The 23,462-nt window shown below is 38.2% G+C and overlaps 1 protein-coding gene across 5 annotated transcripts in view; it reads left to right on the plus strand.

Annotated features, from left to right (window-relative positions):
* PRKN (parkin RBR E3 ubiquitin protein ligase) overlaps positions 1 to 23,462 on the plus strand; it is a 1,182,603-nt gene that overhangs the window by 568,970 nt on the left and 590,171 nt on the right. The window lies entirely within an intron of this gene.

Raw genomic sequence — 23,462 nt, forward strand, 5'->3', positions numbered from 1 at the left:
GATGGCAGAACAAACACTTGGAGGCCAATCTTTATCTAGATTAATATATTTTATTTTTACCACGTGAGAACCTCATTTACATTGAGGACATGTTCCTAGTACAGACTATAAGGAGCTCACTTGATGCATATAGTCAATGGCCTTGTCTAGTTATGGTTCCTTGAATGAGCCACAAAGGCTGGTTCCAGTTTGCATAGAAGTTGTTTTCTTTAGCTGGTATTCACAGCAGACAAGTTCATGTGTGGCACTTTTGAGCTGCAATATACAGAGGTTATCTGGGTAACTATTTCCATCTATTTAGGTGATATACAGTATAAGCTGTCTATCCTTTTGTTATAAAGGGAGGACAGCAGAGACGGATTCCAGTTGGAGGTTCTTCTGTATTGTCTGTCTCTCTCTGCTGTCCTCTAGAGCAGAGATTCTCAAACTGGGGAGTGTGGAATGTATTCTAGGGAGGCGTGAGAAGCTTTAGTGGAAAAAAACTGCACATTTTTACCCATACCAGGTCCTCAGATGGTGCTGTACATTGGGCTCTAGATGGTGCTCTGCATTTTCATGGATTTCTGTTAAGCTTGCATAGCGTTATACATCGTTGTTGCCATCTGTACATTAATCTGTCTCCTACAACAAGGTGTACACATTTAATTGTAATCCTGGACCACAATCGCAGTTTTGCTTTTGCTCTTATTACAATGGATTGTTGGCTCTGTTTGAATCAATGCCTTACTGGTTTTAATATTTAGTAGGAGTTGCATGTTGATTTGTTTTTTATTGGTACATTTACTTGGGTGACGGGGGAGGGCATAAACTAGTACAGACACAAAGAAGGGGAGCATGATCAAATCAGTTTGAGAACCACGGCTCTAGAAACATCTCCAGGGAGCTGTAATTGCAGAGTCCACATCACTTAATCATTCCCTAAGTTTTTTCATCTTGATCGTCACATGACTTGGGCCAATGTAGAATTGGTACTAGTATCACAGACCAAGTAGTAGAGTGAAGCTTCTTTAATTTGTTGTTTTGTTAGCTCGTGGGTCCCCGCAAAAATAAATACGCCATAATCCTAGGGTAGCTGTTTCCAAGAGGAACTCTCTATATTGGACAGTACATTTATAGTTGTGGTTTTGATTCCCTGGGCAATGTCTCAGTTGTACCCCAGTATGTTTAGAGGAGGAATCACTGTCCCTTCTCTTTCACTTGTTTTAAAGGAACTGTTGACAGCTTATTGGAAACAGTATTGTTACATGTTTAAAAGTACCTACGTCCTCCTGACTAAGCTTTGATCAGTCCGTTTCAATTCATTTTGCTTCCTTTCAGGTGGAACCTGTTTAATCTGAGGAAGTGTGCTGTGTTAGGTTGATTTAAGAGAGTCTAAGTATGACTCCTTTCGAGTATAAATGTAGCTGTACTGAGAGAGGAGGGATTTATTTATTTATTTATTTTTAAATCACCAAGAATAACAACCATCAAACTGATAAAGTACAAATATCTGTCTAGCAGTTGATTAACACAGTATTTAAGGAGAAAGTTCAGGTACTGCATATCTGTGTGATGTCCTCAGCAGGAAGCAGACAACTGGAATCACTGATAGAAGTCAGAGGGAAAGGTGCAGTTAATCATTTGTGGATATTTACACCTTTGCTGGTTTCTTTCACGGTACAAAGGCATTAGTGAAAGTGACAGAAACAAGTTATGAGCCATTTACTTGGTCTGTCTGGAGGGATTTAATCTTACTTGGGTCATGGATTGAGTATTCTCTGGGAATTGGTGCTACTGTGATAGGACATATCTGAAGGCCTGGAGTGCAGAGATAAGAGTTTAAGTCCAGCTGGAATTAGAAGCAATAGAATTAGCTGGATTGTAACACTGTAAACCTTTTGGTTCAGATCCTGAAATGCCTCTGGATAGCAGTTCAAATCTCTTCCAGATGGAGTTTTGGCTCAGGGACTTATGCATAAGACAAACATAAGTAATGTCAAGGACTTTTCTGGAGTATGCACAATAAAATCAGCCTTACATGATTCAGCATGCATTTTTCGTTCAGTGTTATGGCTTTCTTTTTTAATGTGGATTTTTTTTTGTTTCAGAAGGCTAATTTTCCACTTCACTGACACTCTCACATGTTTGTTTATTTTTAAAAGGAAGACCAGGAGAATGTTTGAAAGGTCAGTGCTTTTATAATAAATGAGGCAAGCCTGAATGTGGTTGGCATATGCATATCACTTTGAGATAACAGGGATTGCTATCGTGAAAAACATAAAGCGCTAGACAGAAGCTATAATAATTTATTTCCACTCAGTTTGAGCCCATTTAGCTTTTCAGGGAAGTGTTTTAAGATAGTGGCTGAGTGGAGACCCACCAACGCAAGCATATTTTCCATAATGCTGTATATTTTCTGTGATCATGCAGTATAATTAGATAAATATAACAATGCATGCATGAGTTGATAGATTAGCGCTGTACTTGCATTAAAGATGAGAAGTTAATTGCAAACTGTGATTGTAAAAGACTTAAACTCAGAAAAACAAATTGTTAAAATCATGTCAAGTTTTCCCCAATGTAATAGGAATTATAACCTCAATTAAGTTTAAATCTGCTGATCAGAAGTAAAATATGCAAACACATGAAAAATTTTGCGTAGGGTATGGAGCTGATACTTTAATTTATTGTTTTTTAAATATTGACAAACTACAGTGCTTCAGGGAAACTTTTATGAAAGACCAGAAAATAAGTGTCGAGGAAAAATAAAGTCACACTGCTACATTTTAGAGTTGGATCGGGTGCAGCTTTAATTGTGACACACACACAATCACATAACCATAGCTATGGGGAATACTATAGCCATAGGGAAAACCCAGGTGGCTATAGGGAAGTCAAGCAGCATGTCTGGATGCTGGGCAAATGTACTTCCCCTGGCTACCAGATACAAAAGACTTATATAGGGGTTGCTTAGGTTCATTTACATGTTGATCGTATAGTGGAATTTGATTAACAGTTTATACTTAACAGGAAAGACAATTATATGTACAATGGGGTACGCCAGATGTTTTCACAGGAAAGACCAAAGAGTCACTTGATTATACAACGTGGTTATCAGGTACCCTGGCTATCACCTGAAGATGGGTGACTACACAATACATGTTAAAATGCTAATTTGTATGGAGTAACTTCATATGGGGCCAGGAAGACAGGGGGGCACGTACTGAAACTTCTCAGAACAGGAGATGTCAGTTTACAGACATCAAAAGGGCTAGAGTTCACAAAAGGAGTTTGCATTTAAATGGTGGTCCTGAGACATCCTGTGGGATTTTAGCATCTTTATCTCAGTCTCAGTTTGGGGCATCCTGTCAATGATTTAACCTGAGGGCTTCCATCACAGTTCAGGCTACCCAGTTTCAGGCCAGGCCTTCTATAATCAATTCTATGATTAATTCTTTGATTCCACAGAAGTCCTGCAAAACGTCCATTGAATTCAATGCAAAATGTCCTTGCATAGCAATGCTAATAATAAAATTGACTATCTAAACCCAGGTTTTCTGTAACAATAACAACAGCTAGCTCTTACTTATCATTTTCCATCAGCAGATCTTGAAGTACTTTACAAAGAAGATCAGTGTCATTATACCCATTTTATAGACAGGAAAACTGAGGCACAGAGAAGCGAAACACAGAGGCCCAGTATCACTCAGTGGCCCCCTGGCAGAGCCAGGAATAGAATTCAGTGTCCTGATTCCAGTCCAAAGATCTATCCACAAGATCATTCTGCTTCTCTGTACCCTTGTGCATGACTTTACTGCCAGTTTTCCATGGGGGAAGAGGTGATGGTAGAAAGATAAGGGATCCATGAAGCATACTGTGATGATCTTTTGCTCTGTAATTACATGCAGATTAATAGTTACTGTACATAGGTATAAATCTGTATTCTTGTGATGGGTGACATCACAGCTTTGGGTGACACCTTTACACAGTGTTTTCCACCTTGTCTGGGTAGGGTGTTAGGGACTACAGCAGGTTATGTCCTATTCACCTACCAGGAATCAGAGAAGTTGGGGAATTTTTTTGTTTTTTTAACTTGTTTAAATGGTTAAAGAGTTGTATCAGATTTAAATCAGTTGCCTCAACAGACAGTAGCTCAGGAATACTTATTTTGGCTTAGAATGTTTTGTGAAGTTCTGGAAATTCCAGAAGAGAAAATTCTATGAGTTTGTATGGAGAATTCAGAAATCGTTAAAGAAATAAGTATCCCTAACAAGTGAATTAAAAGGACAAATCAACCATGTAAAAATGGCACTTTCATATTCAACTGATCTGCTCGCTCGATGAATAATCATATCTTTTTTTAATATAATTATTTTGTACTACTTTTTACTGTGGTTGGCGATGCAGAAGTAATGGTGCTATGAGAGAGTCAGCTAGATTCTACTTCATCTTGACTATCCAAAAATAAAAGTTAAATTCAGACTGCAGGATTTTTTATTAGATAACTTGACTTTCAGTCCCGATTGTTGGCTATAGCTAAGGAAGGCAGATTGCAACTTGGCAGTGGAGGTGTAGGTGGGTATACAAAGATGACTTTAAACCGTCTTCCAGTCCTGGGCTATTAATACAATGGTCTTGTTTCTCTGCATGTCTTAAGGCAAATTATGTCAAGTGCTAGTTTTCAGGGTACAGGGTGTAGCATATCACCTATATCGACGGTTGAAAATAGTTTACTTGCAAAATTTTCCTGTAGAGATATACTATGTAACGTTACCCCAAAACTGTAACTGTCCTGATGTAGAGTGGCAGGGGCTCTGTAGTCTTTTGTGACCTCTGGTCTTCCTTTGTTTTAAAATACAGGGTATAAAATAACCATGAAAAATGACTTAGACTTACACATTATATGGCAACAGAACATTTGAAAAGTTACCTGAGTGTAAAGAATAACAGTGTAAAGTTGAATGACTGGACTACTACTATGTGTGGTCAAGGAAATGCTGCATATTTTGTTTATTAATACAGAAACATGCTGTACTACATGCTTACATTCTGCTTAAAGTTGAGTTGCCAACTTTAGTTTATCTCACATTATTACAGCTTGCATGGACACTGTGATTTCTTTGTAAATCAGAAATTTGTTATAGCTAAACCTGATTAGGATAATAAATATAAATGGTTAAGTTGTTTCATTGACACTGATTTGTGAAATTTTGATAATATTAATTCTAGTTAATCACCTCAATTTCTTTTTCTTTGTGTCATGTGTTAAATTAAACATTGAACAGGGCAAACTACATTGTGATGATAACTAGAACATTATTCAAGAGTGTTTAGAATTTTATAAGGCATCTGTCATGTCTTTCTTTACATGTAAAAGGACCAGATACTAGCAAAAAAGTTATAAAAACAAACAAGCAAACTCTCTATTCAGAATAAAATGTCATGAAGCCTGGTTTAGAAATTCAGATTAGTTTGCAATGGCTGTCAAATACTTTATTAACAAGAGTAGCCTAAGTTTATCTCTGAGGGCCACATTCTCTCTCTCTCTCTCTCTCACTAGAAAAGTAATTAGCAGACTAGGTTTTTATGAGTGGACTCAGTCTGAAATGGATTTGTTTGAATGTAAGTGATCACCTCCATAAATGAGACAATAGATACCATAATTGCAAAATTAAGATTTAATAGATCAGTAATATACAATAAATGACATTTTATATTGCTACAAGGGGGCCTGTCCCAAATATAACTCTCAAAATATTTTGTCTTAGGGTAGTTTAAAATGTGACAGCTATTAACATACATTCCAGCATATCATCATTATGCAAACTGAAGTGAATGTATGTGTGCATTCTATGAAATTGCTAGAGAATACCTCCTTCCACAATATCTGGAATAGGTACCAGATATTTTTTCAGGTTTGTATGTTAGGATATGTCTTCACTGCACTGTTAAACTAGGGTGAGTGGCATCCAGGTCTGAACATGTGGGTTAGCCTAGATTGGATGAGATTGTCCCCACAGCAAAAGCTCTACCTGCATCACTGTTTCTGCACTTTCCTGTGTGTGTCTGGGGCGTATCCCATGGTTCCTTATGCTGAGATACTCTAAGACCATTTCCCAGTCAAGTAGGGGAGAACTCTTCTGTCCTTTGAGGGGAATTATGGAGAAAGCACTGGAAACTGTGAGTACTCAAGTGAGTTTTGTCTACATCCTTACTGCAAAGTGGGCAGGTTCCAGCCCAAGTTATAATTTAGCATAAGCTCCAACCCACATCCTTAGCTGAGGCTTAAAGCTGATTGGAGGTTTCTCTAATCCAAATCCTGATTGGAGGTTTCTCAATGTGGACAGTAGGGGGAGCGAGGTTGGGCTAAAATCTAGTAAGAGCCTGGGTTAATTGCAGTGAACACTTAGTGTGTTTACCTGAAAGGATCTGATGTGCCAGATAGAACTCGGACTTGGCCTTCGGGCTCTGTGCAATGAACAGAAACCATGCATTTACTTCCTCTCATACTTAAACAAATAGATTTAATTGAAAAGGAGATAATGCTTGTTCCTTTTCATTTCTATCTCCTGCTTTTTCTAATTTTCCAGCTTTCAGTTTCATTTCCACCCTTTCACTGCTTCCCCCCGACTTCTGTAAAAGTACATTTAAGCAAAGTTTGGCTGTTCAAATATTTGCATGCCAGTTGAACATTTTATTTGATCAAGAGATCCTGTCACAAGAATTTTCACTAATTTCCATGGTACGTTAACTCTAGTTAAGTGCTAGTTTGAAATTCTCAGAGTGCTCTATTCACTTCTGCATGGGTTAGTAGGAATTATGCTGTTGGGTGAAAATTGTACTTTCAGAAAAAAATGAGTTGGCAGCATAATCTTGGGTGAATATGGGAATAATTTCCTGAAGTTAATTTAACCCATCTGATGCACATCCTTGTTTCTGTAAATCCTGTTATTAAAATAAAATGAATTAGTTCACATTGACTTGTTTTCTAAATGGTATGTGTTGGGGTATGTGTTCTGCAGTCATACAGTAATAGTAGCAACCAGGAAAAAACCAGCATTAAAGTTGTGTCCTCAGAGTCTAACCTACATTGTATGTTACGTTTTAGTATGTTAAAAGTTTTCATTCTCCTGTGAACTTTCCGTTGGAACATGAGGGCACTGCTGCTGAAATGGATAAACTTTTATCTGTCAGTTTTGCTAATCATCTGTAAAATCAGAAATAGATTATGTACAAGTCTATTCTCTACAGGTATTGTACGTGTAATCTTGATTTTTACAGTTTTATTTTGCAGCAGCTGAAAAGTCTGGTTGACCATCTTTTGAAAAGTCGGTCCTTCACCTATTTTGAGCCTTTATATTGATTAGTTAAGAAATTTGTTCTGAGACTCTGTCCAGCTTTGTCATGAAAGTATCTGAGAGTCTGAAAAATGCTCAGCTGATGAGCTCTCCTGGTATTTTCTGCAATTGAAAGATTTGAATTTAATCTGTCAATTTCATCTAATTTCATAGGATACAAAATATTTCACAAACAAAAATATTTAAAACAAAGAAAGTGATTTGCAATTATCACACTTGAATTAAATGATAATTATTTTGAGATATTCATGGAGTTGAGGGGATATATTTTTCTTTTCTTAAATCTTTGGTTTATTATCTCTTGTGTGGTTCTGTACAGCACAAATGAATTTACATGACAAGGTCTCTAGTTAGCATTATTAGCAAAAGTGCTACTTAAAGTCCTTGGTTTGTATATCGAGTTATATTAGTTACCTCTTTTCAGGGATTTCTCATATATGAATTAAATAAAATAAACAAAAAACCTAAGAGCGAAATTCCGATCTATATGCAAATTATTAATTCCTCCAAGTGTAGGACTGTTTGGATCCATCTCTACTTTAAAAATGTAAAACTGTTAATGTTTTGCTTAAACTAAGGACAGGATGAGCACTGTTGTGCTGATATGACAAAATCACAAACATTATTGTTAAGAAAATAATCCCCATTCCCACACACTAAAGATACATTGCATATATTCTGTTTTAGAAGGATGATGTTTAAGGGAAAAAAAGGGTTCTATGCCTCTCTGCTCATTCTTACCTCTTTGCTAAGACTGCCAATAAGGGTGCAAACTATGATGGTGTTCTGTCTTGTATTGACACCCCTGATCTCTTTATTGTACTAAGATCACCAACCCATTTCAGAAAGAGTATCAAAAAGCCATTAGCTAGTATTGACTTTTGGGTCTCAATAAGCTAGACCAATAATGGAGAGATGAAAAATTTCATGTTCCATAATCAGATGCTTTAGGTATCTAGTCCTCATTAACCAACACTACTTATCCTGAAATGATGAAATCTCTAATAGTAACAAACCAAAGGCTAGTTGTGACATAGTAGTAAACAGTGGGATAAAAAATATCATTGGCATTGGGCCTAGCGTAGAGTCATGAAGCTTACTGAAAGTATGGAACAATTTAGTACAACCTGGGAAATTAACCATAACACTTGTATAAACTGTTCATAATCCCACTGACCAACTGTGTATTAGAAAAGAGTCTAAAAACTCAAAATAGCAGAAGGGTAAATGTATTCATGGAAAGAACCTGTTAACATTTTCAAGTAGACAAAAATCCTCACCCCACCTCAAAGCCCAAGTAACTGGGACTCTCTCTGGGAATCCCAGATATGGGTGTGCCTACATATTAGAACAGAATTCCACTGAGCACCAGAGTGGTTGGGTTCATAACTAACTGCTGAGAGAATGGGTTTACAAGTAAAGAGTAAGAAAAATGTTTCATACTGTCTGGTGAGAGCTCCTATCCTTTGGAATATGTTTGTCTTCTTCAAATCCATTGACTTTTAGGGCATTCTGCGAGGCACATGTTTTTATGAAGGCTCCTGAAGAAGCAAATATTATTAGGGGTGATTTTTAGGGTAGGTGGAGAATAGCTGCATAGCTATTTTGTAAAGTGTGCTGCATAACTGGTTTGGTAGTGCTTTATGTTATGGAGTTCTTTTTTCTTTTTCTTATCCAGTGTATTTGTGATCCACTATATTTTTTAAGTATTTATCAGAAGTGCTAAGAATTTCAAATGGTGGCACTTATTTTACAAAGCTAAATAAATTGACAATAGATAAAGTTTTAACCTTTTTAATTACTTCAGAACTCCAAGACTAAAGATGAGGCAAGTTCTGTCTTGACCAATATTTTCAGAAATGGGTGCAGAAGTTGTGTGTACATATTTAGGCATCTAAATAAACTACTTGTTTTTCAAAAGTATTGTGCACTCAGCAGCTCCCATTGAAATCTTGGGTGAGTGCAGAACATGCACAGTATTAAGGCATTGGGGAGAGTAGTCTCTGTCAGCATTATATGTTGGTTTTCTATTGTGTTTTTCTGTGCCCATCAAAAATATATATCTAAAAATAACCTAAGAGTGGGACCAGATGGGTCAGGTCAGTGGTTCTCAAACTTATTTGATCACGTCCCCTTCTTGGTGTCTTGTAGTTTACACCTCCTCCCTCCCACCACACAAGCACATATACCAATATATGCTGCGGCGGTGCTTCGCTTCAATCAGTTTCAGCTTCTTTGTTTTTCACTTGTCTTTTTTTCTGTTGCATGAATGAGCCCATGATCCATTGTAATAAGAGCAAAAGCAAAATTGCGATTATGGTCCATGCTTACAATTAAATGTGCACACCACGTCGTAGAAAACGGATTAATGTACAGATGGCAACAACTTTGTATAAATCCATTAACATAAATCCATCAAAATACACAGCGCCATCTAGAGTCCAATGTACAACACCATCTGAGGACCTGATATATCTGGAGGAATCAGCTTTGTTAGTTATTCATTGCTGTGGGTAAAATGTACACAGTAGTTTTTTTTTTCCCCCCATTTGTAGCCTAGAGGGCTAGCCTGCTTGCTTGCACATATTTACCTTTCCTTATAGATTTAAGTATTGTTGTTTTATTCTAATAAAGTCATAGATTCATATTAATGTATTATAGCTGTAATGCAAGGTACCTTTCGGGCCACATCCTGTATTAAAAGCTAAGGCCGTTAACATATGTATGTTAGGGACCTTTGGCCCAGATAAATAATGATGAGTTAAAGGATAAGACATGTATGGTTATAACCTTTATCTTAGATAAGTCAGGAGGCATCAAGACGGGGAGCTACCTCAGTTTATGCCCCAAATAAATTCACAGATATGCCACAAAACCCACAGAAAGGGCCAGAAATAACAAAGGTGAGATAAGAGAACCGCTGGAACCTTCTGGAAAGGATATGGATATGTCATTAATACGCATGAATCTGCCAGCCTATAGAATAAGTGTACCCTAATAATTTGTGGGTGAAGAAACAAAGTTTGGACTTAGAAGGAGGACCCGTATTATTCAGGGCATAAAAAGGGCAACCCAGGTTACTTGGGTGCGATCGCCAGCTACTCCTTCTTTGAGCTGCTTCTTCTTTTGGACTTCTTTTGGTGTTTGTTAGGATCTTTCATTCTTAGTTTATACTTAGTATTATTTGTAGTCTTAGTCTTAGCCTTATAGCTCTTAGCTCTCAAGCATTGCCTAGCTCTCCACCCCTCCACTTGAGTTGAGGATCCGGATATCTCTCTCAACCAGGTCATCAGGGAAGGGTGTGCATATGTTAATCCAAAGCATACAGTATAAATATATATATATCACGTGTCTTTAGAATAAGACTAATCGTACCCATTATCCATTTGATTATTCATTTTCTTTTAATCAGTCATTTGTCTATCATTCTATGTTATCTTAATAAAAGCTTATAAAATTATACAGATTCAGTTATTAGTGTGAGCATTCCTGTTGTGCACCCTGGGGATCCCTGTAAAAACTCTTCTGGAGCCTGATTCTGGGACTAGAACCTCATTATCTTCTGGTCAGATCAATTGGCGAGCCTATAACCTAGGTTGTTAGTAACCAAAATTTGTTGATGCTTGATAGCTGTTTAGGAATGTAAAATAGGTTGATTTCATTCTAGTACTTACTGGATAAGTGTCCATTTTGCAAAAACCACTGTCAATCTTGGCACTAATTGGCATCCTTGTTGGCTTTTTCAGCAGAGAGGCTAAAGATGAAATGGGCATAGAGACTGACTCTCTTAGCCCTAGAGATGGTTTCTCTAGAACAGGAATGTGGCATAGTGGGTGAAGTGATGAGAAACTTCCACTACCTCTGCTCATGTTGTACTATACTTCTGCTGAGGGTGAAGACGGCACTTCATCTTTTGGAGCAATCAGCCTGAAACCTAGCATCAATTAAAATAATATTTAAAAATAAAGATTTGGCCGAAGGACTATTTAAAGATTTCCAGTAGAAGCACAACAATTAAATGTCCTGAGACTTTCCTACCTAAGAAACCGTCTCTCTCCCTGTGCCATACTATCCCGGTTGAGGTCAATGTGGGCGCTAGTGCAAAGACTCTCTCAGTGTAAAAGAGATGGGGCTGTCAGCACAGCATTCTTGGTGAGGGGCACCTCCTTGGCATTGTTCTCCCACACAGTCCAAAATAGCCTGAATGGACCTCTGATGCGGTTCTGCAGAGCCCATTGATTGGAGCTTTGGTGGAGGGCTAAGGCAGTTAAGGTAGGATTTCTGTTTTGAGGAAAATGTGAAAGGGGATGTAATTTCTAATTCACTTTGAGTTTGCTGACAGCTGATTAGTATGAGATGTTGTTGGGAGGGGAGCGAGGATAAGCTGTGCTGCTGGATTGATTGTGTAACTTCTTATTGTGCTTCCCAATTTAAATCAAGGGTACTCACAGCTCTGGATGGGTATTCCTTGGTGTGGAGTTCTAAAATCTAAATAAACATGGAGTATTGCAGTTGTGATTCAGATAACATTTTGATGATGATCTCCATCAAAGCAGTAATACATCTTACAAGTTATCAGCTCTAAGTTATTCATTGCAGTCTCCTTTGGCTTTCTCCCCACTGATCATAGTAGATTCATAGTGATTTGTAAACACTTTGGGCAACCAGTTAAAAATCTCCTCATTGTAGAATGCTGAGGGACGACACTCTAAGTACTATACACACCTCAGATTTATTTGAAAGCAGAATGAGAACTTCGAAGTAATTAAAATTAGAAAAAGACAAGGAATTGAACATGGTGGTTCAGACAGCTTGGGGGAAAATATCCTTCACAATTTCAGGATTCCAGGTGCAATTCCTTTCCCTTCACTGCAGTATGAGCTCTGATTTTGGTGTCCAGCAGTTCTACACACTGAAACCAAAAGAAAAGGAGAAAAGAAAAAAGTCTTTCTTTGTAATGTGAATGTGTTGGAATCAGAATTAGTTCTAGCAGTGTTGGATAACTGTGGAAGTTTCTGAAATCTATTATCTGAAAGGCAGGTACTTCAGCTTGTAATATGAAAGGGAGATAGATTTTCAGGGCCGGGTCCTCAGCTGGTAGCTCCACTTACTTTAGTGCAGTGTTTCTTAACCTGGGGTTTTAGAGGGGTCGCAAGTGCAGAGCTGGTATTGGGGGTGGCAAGAAAGGCAATTGCCTGGAGCCACAGGGGCGCCATGAAACTAAGTTACATGCCTCAGCCCCGTGGGGGTGGGACTCAGGCTTCAGGGGTACAGTAGTTTGGAAAGGTTAAGAACCACTGCTTTAGTGGAATTATGACGATTTATATCTGCTGAAGATCAGATTCACTGTTTTCTGTTGAAAGCCTTTCCAGCAGCGTGTGACATTTCAGTAAGCAGAGCATGATTATTTTTACCTTCCCATAACCCATGTAGTGTTGATTAGAGGTATTCTGCTAGCTTCCTATCTGGCATTAAGACACATTTAGATTTGATGACCAGTTTATTGTAATGGGTGCACAGGCCTCACTCTATACTATCATTTATGGAATATGTTATGGCACTCTTTGCTTATTCTAACCATTTTATGGAAAATGACTCTTCCTTTTTGTTTGCATTTCCCCACATTATTCTTGCTCCACTCATCCCTTGGTGGCTATTTAACACAGGGCTTCTTCCTATATTCAGTATTTTTAGTGTCTTCTTACCATCTATACTAAAAGAATTTAATATTGATTTGTTTTTTTTGTGAAGAGATGTGCTTTTTACATCATTGCCTGAGATTGTTCAGTGACACCAGTGAACGAGGATGTCGGGAGAAAACAGCATCCTTAGTTATCAGCATGAGTTAATCATATTCAGGTGACTTCACATGCTGAAGGAAGCTGTGTCTTTGTTGAATTCCATGTAAAATTTGTTCAATTCACATTCAAAATCATAACTTCCTTATGGGAGTAAAAAGAAGAGGAGTCTCTTTGCCTAAAGTTAATTCATCGCTCCTAAACTTTAAGCACATGATAGTTAATTGTATTCTCAGTGTAAAAGTACCTTGTGCTTTACTGTAGCCTTGTAAAATAAAGCTTGCTTTAGCCAACGTGAGTGGAAAACCCTACCTGCTGACCAGAAGTGGAATTTGTCTTTTGAATTTATTGATCTCTCTGACTCAGTGACTTGCAGGCTCCTTTGGCTCCCAGATATCTGAGCCCATCCAGCAGGGCTCTTAGAAAGAATTCCCTTCTCAGCCTCCCTTTGACCATTGAAAGTCAAGTCTTCTATTGCAGCAGCTGCAGCTGAGCCCAACTAGTCCATTTCCTGCCTCTCCTGTATGCATTAACCCCTTATTTGCCTTCATGATACATGGATGCAATGGGATGTATAAGCCCTATAGGTTCTTATATAAATTTGTATAATTTTTTGCAGGGGGAATATTTCACTGCAGAAATATGTTGATTTCAAGCAAATCAGCTGCTATTACAAACTGTTTCCCAAACACTCATGTATTTGCACTTGAATCCTAATTTTATTTGGTCATTAGAGCAGCATCTTGCTTGGTAGTAGAAACAGGTCTGCTTTTCTTCTGCAAGTTTTTTCATGTTCATGGCAACGTTAACCGTGACAGCGTCATTAGAATCAGTTTATTAGATGTGAGATCCAGACATTCTTCTCTCAAAATGATTGTCTTCACATGCTAACCTATACTGCAGCCAGAACTCATATCTGAAAATTTTGTGTAGAGCAAGATAGGACATTGCTATTGTAATACTTTTTATCTTGCAAACTTTTACATGGGTAGTCCTTACTCAGCTGACTTACCCTATTGAGATTGATGGGATTATTCATGTAAATGAGAATTTGCATGATTTTGTTCTATGATAGCGGGTGCAGGTGTGGGGTGTGGTGTAGAGTAGCGTAGTACAAGAGAACTGTGAACACTAAGACCTAACCAAAAACATATTATTAGTTGGCTTTCTTCTTAGTCTTAAAAGTGATGACATCTTTGATTTAAATGAACTAAAGTAATGTTCAATTAAATAATCTGACACGTTAGTTTATTAAATTAAAACTAAATTTTATGTTTGAAATGTGGTACTCTGATCTTTTATTCTAAGACACTACTGTGCAGTACGTTTTTCTAAATGCATATTTGCATACAAATTCAATGATTTGTCAAATGCTGCATTTTAGGAGACATCTAATCATTAAATTACAAAATGGTAAAAATCTAAATGCTTGTGATAGAATTGAGAAGGTGCAAATCAAACCAAAGAACTCAGTCCTGCAAAGACTTAAGTATATGTATAACTTCACTTGAATAAACTGCTCACATTCATAAAATTATCCATGTGTCTAAGGCTTTGCAGGATTGTTGCTTAAGCCAGTAATGACTAGAAGTTGGTACCTTGTGATGACTGTTCTATGTTTTATGTGAAATTAGATGGTAGTTGCAGCCCTCTTCCTGTTCATATCATATGAAAACCACCAAAATTGGCACTAATTGGCATTCTCAGCCAGTAGAATTAGAAGAATTAATAGGTCTGAAAAGTCAATTACTTTTTCACTATGAGTGGCCTCTGTAGGTCAGATTTGAAGCACAGTGGGGGAAACTTTAGCTGCTACTGCTCATGGTATGCTTTTGCTGTGGTCAAGCAGAAGATTTCAGTCATTCATTCTGGCAATTTTTACATGCAATTAATTCTCTTTGACTTGTGGGTACACGCACACTGAAAATTATTTTATGATAAACTTTCAAATGCTATAAATGGAATAATTGTAAAAGGCTAACAAAAATCTCCTGGTTAAATCAGTAATGATCTCTTCATAAATTTTACATTCTGTATCCTCTTTTTTTTTTTTAAACAAAGTGACTGACATTGTTAGACTGCTCTTTGGGGATTTAGAGCAATATATTTTCCACAAAAATGGAAGCTTATTCATGTGGTTTTATTTGGGAGCAAAGTAATAATGTTTATATGATGATATCTGAGCATTCACTAGAAATTTAATAAGCACCTTATCTCATTTAATAAACATAGTCCAGTTGTATGCATAATTATCAAGATATAAAGCAAGCTGAAATAAATATGAAGCTCTACATGATAATAAATGTTGTTATTCAAATAGATTTACTCGTTCTGAATTGAAATGAGATCTTCAGTTACTTAACACGTAGAAGCACATCATGTGGTCTTTGGCTGACTCTAATCTGGGTAGCTGCAAACTTCACTCACACAGCAGCTAGATTATTCTTAATAAAGAGAGCTTGAATAGCTGAAAATAATCAGATGGTTCTCCTAAATTAAATCTGTTGAGAATTCATAAAAATAAATCACTATATTTGTAAGTCTTAATTTGTCCTCTGCATTGCTGTGTTAGTAAAAAAGATGAGACTCTATTTGGATGTACCATCCTTATACCTGCTCAGAGAAAAAAAAGCCCTCATTCAGCAATGGAAATCGGTATACATGGGGAATATTAGAGGAGAGTAATGTTCTTGGTTGGGAGAGTTGAGAATGGGTGAGGGTGCTGTTTTACCACTGGTGAAAGCTCTCAACATGACAGCCCTGAAGCATATCTAAACTACTGAACTGTACTGTTAACTGCATTGACAAAAATGTGATATCGTCAGTCCAAATCCTTATTCATTTCTCTGTGCATATTCAGGAACAAGTCTTCCCTGTTTTACCTTTCATGAGTCTCAATTTTGTTGGCTAGTCCACTCCTGTGTATGTCATCTGCCTGTCCCTCACACCTGTTCTGCGACATTCACTTTAATGGACCCTGTAGCATCATGGAATATTAAAAACATGATGATTAATAGCACATCAATACTATCTGACCATTAAAATCCTGAAAAATTCAATAAAAGTAATAGTTTTGGTTCTTTTCAAATTCCAATGCCTTTTTGCAAAACACTTGTTCTTTGGACTTGAGAACTGTTATTGGAATTCTCCCAATGTATAAGAGGTTTGGGCACTAGATTATTGCAAGAATAGGATTAACAAAGGGGCAAGAAGGGAGGAAAGCCACTAGTGATAAGCGTAACTGGACTAGCAGCGGTTACTTATTGAAAGCTACTAGGCTGCTGAAGAACATTGTTTTGTGAAGGATCTCTGCAATTGGAGCAGGGAGTTTTCAAAACAGGGGGAAGGGAAAGGCTGAGAACTGCCCTATGATTTTTCAGATAGATAATATTGAATGACCAGCTCCATGAATAGAGAATCTCTGAGAGAGTATATGCATGTGGAGGAAAATCTGCATTGCCTCGAAGCATGATTGCAAGGCTCAGATGCTTGTTTTATGAAAGCCTTTCAGACATAAGTAGTGAGGACTGGGAGAAAATAATGGTTAAGATTAATTGTTTTCTGCTAAGATGTTAAAAAAGGCACTTGGTATCTGACAGCAGGTTGGGTAAGCAGCGTAACTGTTCCCCCAACACTCCTGGCCTGTGTTAAATTATACAATATCATTTTGCTTTTGGAATATGCCTATGAATGGTTTCCATGCCTTAAATAGAAAGATGGAATATACTGCAATTGCAGGCAGATAAAGCAGCATGTTTAGTATGTGCAACAATCGAGCACTTGGGCTGACAGCTGTAACATAAATGCTTTGGCCATAGTGCCCAGAATGTAATTCTTTGCAAGGAAATTTAGTTAATTTTTAGACTTCTTGCACTGATTTCTGTTACTTTGTATTCACCACAGCTTGCCCAGATAAATGGCTTCTGGTAAACTTAACCCCTTGTGCAGTGAAGTGCAGCATGTGCAACAGACAAGTCACCAGCAAGTGACTGAGGGATGATAATGGTGGAAGGGCCACCATTGTTAGAGCTCTGCATAGATACAAAAATGTGGATTTGCGAGAATCAGCTTCTATCTGACGAACAATCCACACTCCCTATTTTATATGTATCCACAATGTTCCCACACCTCCCCCCCCCTTTCTGGCCACCAATCAGCTCTTTGGTGTCCAGCCTCTCCACCACCATGCTGCTGATCAGCTGTTTCGCCACTGATTAACTGTTGCCAGCCAAGGCCTGCCCTACAGCTGATTGGTCATGGGGAGGAAGGGCAGTTCACCTATCCCTATTTCAGAGCATGGGTGGCTCTGCTGGAAGCTGGTGCTGAGGGGAACCTATATGATTCTGATCTCCCTGTAAAACAAAATGACCCTTTTGCTTCCTTTGCTCCCCTCTAAAATGGAAAGTTAGCCCAGGTGGGAGGAGCAGACAGACAGACAGGGAGAGGCTGAGAGTTGGAGTGGCGACAGATACTTTTTCCTTAATCTGAAATTTGGAATTGATGCTCTTCAGTGCAGAGTGAGCATGACATAGGCTGAGATCCAGGCTCCTGGCCAATCCTAGAGTAGGATAGCGAGGGATGAGCTGATGGGAGATTCCTTCACACAAGAGGGAACTGTCTTGACACAGTGCAGTGTCTGCCACTCACACAAAAGCCCGTGGCAGTAAGACAGCCATGGAATCGGGGTAAAGAAGCTGTCCCTTTTGTTGCTGACAGGATGATATCCTCTTTTATATGTAAAAGCTTTCATGACCTCTGCAATTTTCCAGAGGGATAACGAAAAAATGGAAGGAGAGGCATCTTGACAGCTTTCTAAGTGTCTGCCTATGGAGCTGCATCCATTGGCTCAGACCTGCTGATAGGTCTAAATAGTCATTACATTGAGCGGAGTCAGCACGCAGAGAGGCGGGTAAAACCACTGCTATGCTTGGGCTGAGATGCGCTCCCCATGGTACAGGGCACCTGCATGCTGAGACATGAAATGCTCTCTCAAAACAGCCCTACATCTGCTGCACAGGTTTAGGAACCTATGAGTTCTTCTGTAGTTTGGAGCAGGGCCAGCCAGCAGCAGCATCTGCATTGACACCGCAGCACTGTCTTGCTTTAGGAGTGGGGGCTGCTTTGATTCTTCTTCTAGCCCATCCCTGGAGCCCCTGCTAAACAGCTGATCAGCGGCTGACTCATGGGGGCCCAGCTGATCGGTGGCCATCCCTCTCCCTGGGATCTTGAAGGCGGGGGAGCAGCCTCAAAGGCTATGAGCTGTAGACAGCTGCTTTCCCCCACCTTTGAGATCTGCATCGGATCCATGATCTGCAAAAAATAGTCTGCGGATATAAATCGGATATCTGTGGATTTGCAGGGCTCTAACCATTGTATTTGTGATGCTAGACTCCATGCTGGCACTGCAGCAGTTTAGATTGGCGTGCACACATACCACACAGTAACAAAAAGGAAACCTAAACCAAAGAGTGGTTTCAGCCCCTTTTGTGTATTGGGAGGTCTTTTGTTTGTAAGTGCAGGGAATTAGAAGCAATCTGGGAGGACCAAGCAGGGGATAGCATGTCAAATTTGTCTAGAATAGATAAGGCCATAGAGGATATTCTCCAAAGGAATGTGAGCAGTTGCCTCTGGACTTGGATTAGATATAGCACTTCCTTCGTGATTTGTATTCTGGTTTGAACTCTCTTATGCATTAGATGTTATTCCTTACATTACTTTAAAAATCTTTTTTACATTAATGTTTGTCCCTCACTTGGGTCATTTGCTCAACATTTTAATGATTTATGTTGCCCATGTAGATATTAGTAGGTACAAAGATGTGTTTTAATGATATTCTACTGCATATTGTTCACTGGGGAAGAATATAAAGGAGGGAAAATACAAAGTATTAAATACATGGATAGTTTCCAGCCTTTCAAATGATTCAAACTGTTTGATGAATCACTGAATTCTATTGTTGACCTCTGTTTCTGACCTTTCTCTGATTTCACAGGTCTACAACTCAATCTAACTATTGCATTTTGAATAATTTGTCATCTGAGATTTCTAGAACACCTCTCCAGTTTTCGGTTTTTTTAAGTGATGATTGCAAGGGATCTGCAGCTTTAAAATAAAGTTAAATCTTCACTACTCCTGGAAAGTAGACCCAGTTTAATCAAGTTTCTACCCATACATTTAATAACACCTGAATCATCTCTATCTTTACTGTCTTTGTCATGGACCTACAATCAAATATGCCCACATCCCCCCCTCCCAAAAAAACCAAAAACAGAAAAAATAAAAACATACATTAGTAGTAAAAGTAAATTCAGCTATATTTACAACTTTTTATTCTTTTCTTATTCATTCATATTCCAGTCTTCTTGTTGCTTAGTTTTTATTCTTCTCTTTTCCCTTTTACACTTTTGAAAAAAAACTCTGTAGTATCTTTATTTTGATCTACAGCATCTTCTAGGAGCCATGTGACTACTACATGAGGGGCAATCTCTTTAATCTTGCAATCAGGAGGATTTTATTGTCACAATACACTCTGATTAATGTAAACTAATATTTATAAACTGTAATATGCAATGTGTTTCAACAGTGCAACTGATTGGTTGATTTGTAGTTTGATAGATATTTCTAAAGCTTAGGAAAGAACAAAACAAAAATTGCATATCAAAGTGCTTATCTCACTTGAATTTGTGTTTTTATTTTGGCACAATTATGCCAATGACATTTAATACCCATATAGTGAAACAAATGTCAGCATTTTAATTATATTGCATTTTCAAGGGTTTATAACTTCTCTTTGCTGCTTTACTAATATGTAAAGTTAGATACAAGATCTCAGCTAAACAGTATCTTTTTAAAATATGTAAAATTATTGTGAACATTTTACATGCCATAGCATCTTTCACATGAAGAGCTGCAACTTCTTCACAGATTTGGGTGATAGGCATTAACCTTATTTTGCAGATGGGCAAGTTGAGACACAGACTAAGTGACTTTCCCTAAGTCACTCAGCATGTTAGTGACAGTCAAGAACAGAACCAACATCTCCTGACTCCTTGCCATCAGCTCTAACTGCTAGACCGCTCTGTCTCCTTAAATGCTCAATCTAATACCTATCAAAGTAAATTGAAAGACTACTATTGACTTGAAGTGCAAGTTATATCACGCCCTAAACTATCAAAAGGGCCAAAATACATGTTTTTTTTTGTTTCTGTGTCATTTTTTGCTTACAGTTAGTGAAAGTTGTAAATAAGTAATTTTTATAAAACACTTGGGCATAGTCCACATAACTGTCCTCTTCTTCAAATTCCTGCATAATAGCCAGTTCTTTTTCCAAACCTCCCTGAATTCATCTAGTAGCCTGCCTATTGTAGCTCTTCTTTCTTGCAACTGAACTGTTGTCCCTTATTTAATATTTTTCTGACTTGGGGCGCAATCCTGCAAATTCTTATTTTCAGATGTTTGGGCAAATTTTCTGCTGATGTACATCCATTGATTTCAATGAAGTTACAGCGGCAAAAAAACTGACCTGCAGTGTTTACTCATGTCATGAAGTCATGATAATAAGTGCAATGGCTGGTAATGTCTTTCCAGGATAGGTTATTTGTATTGTAAACTTCCTTGTGCTTGATTCTTCTATCACTTATACTGGTTTAACTCCATTGACATTGAGAGAGTTACACTGATTTACACTGGTGTAAGTGAGAGAAGAATTAGATGTTTTGGGCACAATCCTACATTAGTGAAGTCAATGGGAGTTTTACCATTGATATTAACTAGGATCAGGATCAAGGCTATTTAAGTATTTTGGAAAGCACCATATACAGCCTATGTCTACACTTGCCGCCAAATTAGTTTGCATATGTCTCGTTGACTTCCTAAGTCCTACTTACCACAGTGTCTTCAGTTCGCTGCGCCAACGAGAAATGCGCTCCCATCGACACAGCGTTTCTCCACCTGGAGGAGGTGGATTAATAGCATCAATTTCTGGGTTGATCTGAACAAGTCTCCACTTCCCATTCAATCGATCTGGATAAATCGATCTGACAGTGGCAAATTCACTGCAGTCAATCTAGACACAGCCACAGTATTACACATATATCTGTTTAATTCCTTCTGGAGAAGAATCATCTAAAGTAATTATGTCAAAAGTGTATAAGTCACTTAAATTTCCATAAATGGGGGTAAAAATCCCATTTACAAAGAATATTGGGAGGGAGGATTTCAAATGGAACTTTCATATGCAAGTTAAATGAAGATTTGGCAATATACAGTAAATACAGTTATAAATCCTTAATGTCTTTTAGGTTATATCTGATTCCTAGCAAACTTAATAAGATTGATTTTTCCCCCTTCTCCTCTAATTGTTGGAAAGGATGTCTTGAGTGAGGTTCCTTCACTCACCTTGAGTAGCCTTGCATTATTTTAAAAGTTTTGGTTATTAGTTAAAAGCAGAATGTTTGTTTTAAATCACCAGATATGTATTGTTTTATTCCCTGCAAAGTAACTGAGGAGTCACTATAAAGACCTTTTATTCACACCCAATATTAAAAAAACAAAACAAAAAGCTGTTCTGTAACTTTTGTTCTTTTAGCTGTGCTACACGTGTCCTTTTCATTTCATGTGCATGCATGCCCAGTGCACCAGTCCAGAGCCGAAGATTTTTCCCTTATTGGTACCATTTGGTGTGGCGCATGCACTCTCTCCCTTGCCTCATGTTGCTGTGCGGTGGTATAAAGGGTGGAGCTGCCCTACCAGTCCCTTCTTGCTGTCCAAGATGGAGCATGTTGGCTTGCTTTGCAAGTGTTCTCTGTGCCAGGGAATTTGCTTCTCCTGTATATAGTTAGCGTACTCCTGAATAGCTAGTTAGTTAGAGCTTTAGAACAGTGATTCTCAACTTTTCCAGACTATTGTACCCCTTTCAGGAGTCTGATTTGTTTTGCATACCCCAAGTTTCACATCACTTAAAAATTACTTGCTTATAAAATCAGACATAAAAACATGAAAATGTCACAGCACACTGTTACTGAAAAATTGCTTACTTTCTAATTTTTGCCATATAATTATAAAATAAATTGACTGGACTATAAATATTGTACTTACATTTCAGTGTGATACTTGAGCCTGTTTTTCTCTTGTGAACCTTGTGTGAAGCCCAAGCCCCAGGCAGCAGAGCTGAAGCATGTAACTTAGCTATAGGCAATTGCCCTGCTTGCCACCCCCTAATGCCATCCCTGCACTCGTGACCCCCTTAAACCCATCTCATGATCCCCCTGGAGGCTGCAACCCCCAGTTGAGAAACACTGATCTATATAAGTTGAGTACCCCCTGGAAGACCTCTGCATACTCCCAGAGATATGTGCATCCCTGGTTGGGAACCACTGCTTTAGAGTAAACAATGAGAGTTCTGTGGCACTTTAAAGACTAACAAATTTAATTTTTGTAAGCATAAGCTTTCGTGAGACTCAGCTCACTTGGTCAGATGTGCCTACAAAAATTAAATTTGTTAGTTTTTAAAGTGCCACAGAACTCTCGTTGTTTTTGCTGTATACAGACTAACACGGCTACCCTTCTGGAACTGCTTTAGAATAAGTTTCATTTGTTATTTTACTTGTTTTATTTAGAGAGTTGGTTCTGGGTACCAACTCTTGGTCCTTGGAATGCCTCTGTTTCCAAGCTTTAAGCCTTGCACCAGCTGCAAGAAGTCTGTGCTGGTAAGTGGCTCTCATTCCAGGTGTTGAAAGTGCCTAGAAGAGTGTCATGCCTGGGACAGGTGCCAATTCTGTAGAGACTTGAAGTCCCAGACTCAGAAAGATAGAGAGGTGAGACTGCATTATCTTCTTATGTAGGCAGCCTTGCATCCACCATGGGGCCTTCACTGTAATTACTTTTATTTATACTCAATAGTAATGGCAAAGAACGTAATCACTATAGCTTGCCAAAAGGCTGTTCTTTCCCCAAGAGTCAGAGTGGGTGGAAAAGATATGGTTCATTGTGGGTTCGGGGTAAGTTTGAGGACTTTGTTGCAGTCTGGCCACCATTTACATGGTCATTAATTCCCAAATGCTGAGACCCAGTTTTCACTTTTGTATAAATCTTTCACATGGTAGGGCTTCTGTATATCTCACTACTTAATCCCATCAGCAGTGAGTGTCCTATACAGTGTCTAAATTTCGTTAGTAAAGCTTTAATCATTAATACCTTTATTCTTTGGTCTTATCTGTGGTTTGTGTGTGTGCTTCTTGTTTCTATCACAATTTTATCATTTGTCTGTTAATTGAATATTAAGTAGTTTTGAGATTAACATAAAATTGGAAGCCTTATTGTAATTGTC

Source organism: Emydura macquarii, unplaced genomic scaffold, assembly GCF_026122565.2.
Source record: "Emydura macquarii macquarii isolate MOO-44397 ecotype Brisbane River unplaced genomic scaffold, CSIRO-AGI_Emac_v2 contig_2308, whole genome shotgun sequence".
Lineage (NCBI taxonomy): Eukaryota > Metazoa > Chordata > Testudines > Chelidae > Emydura > Emydura macquarii.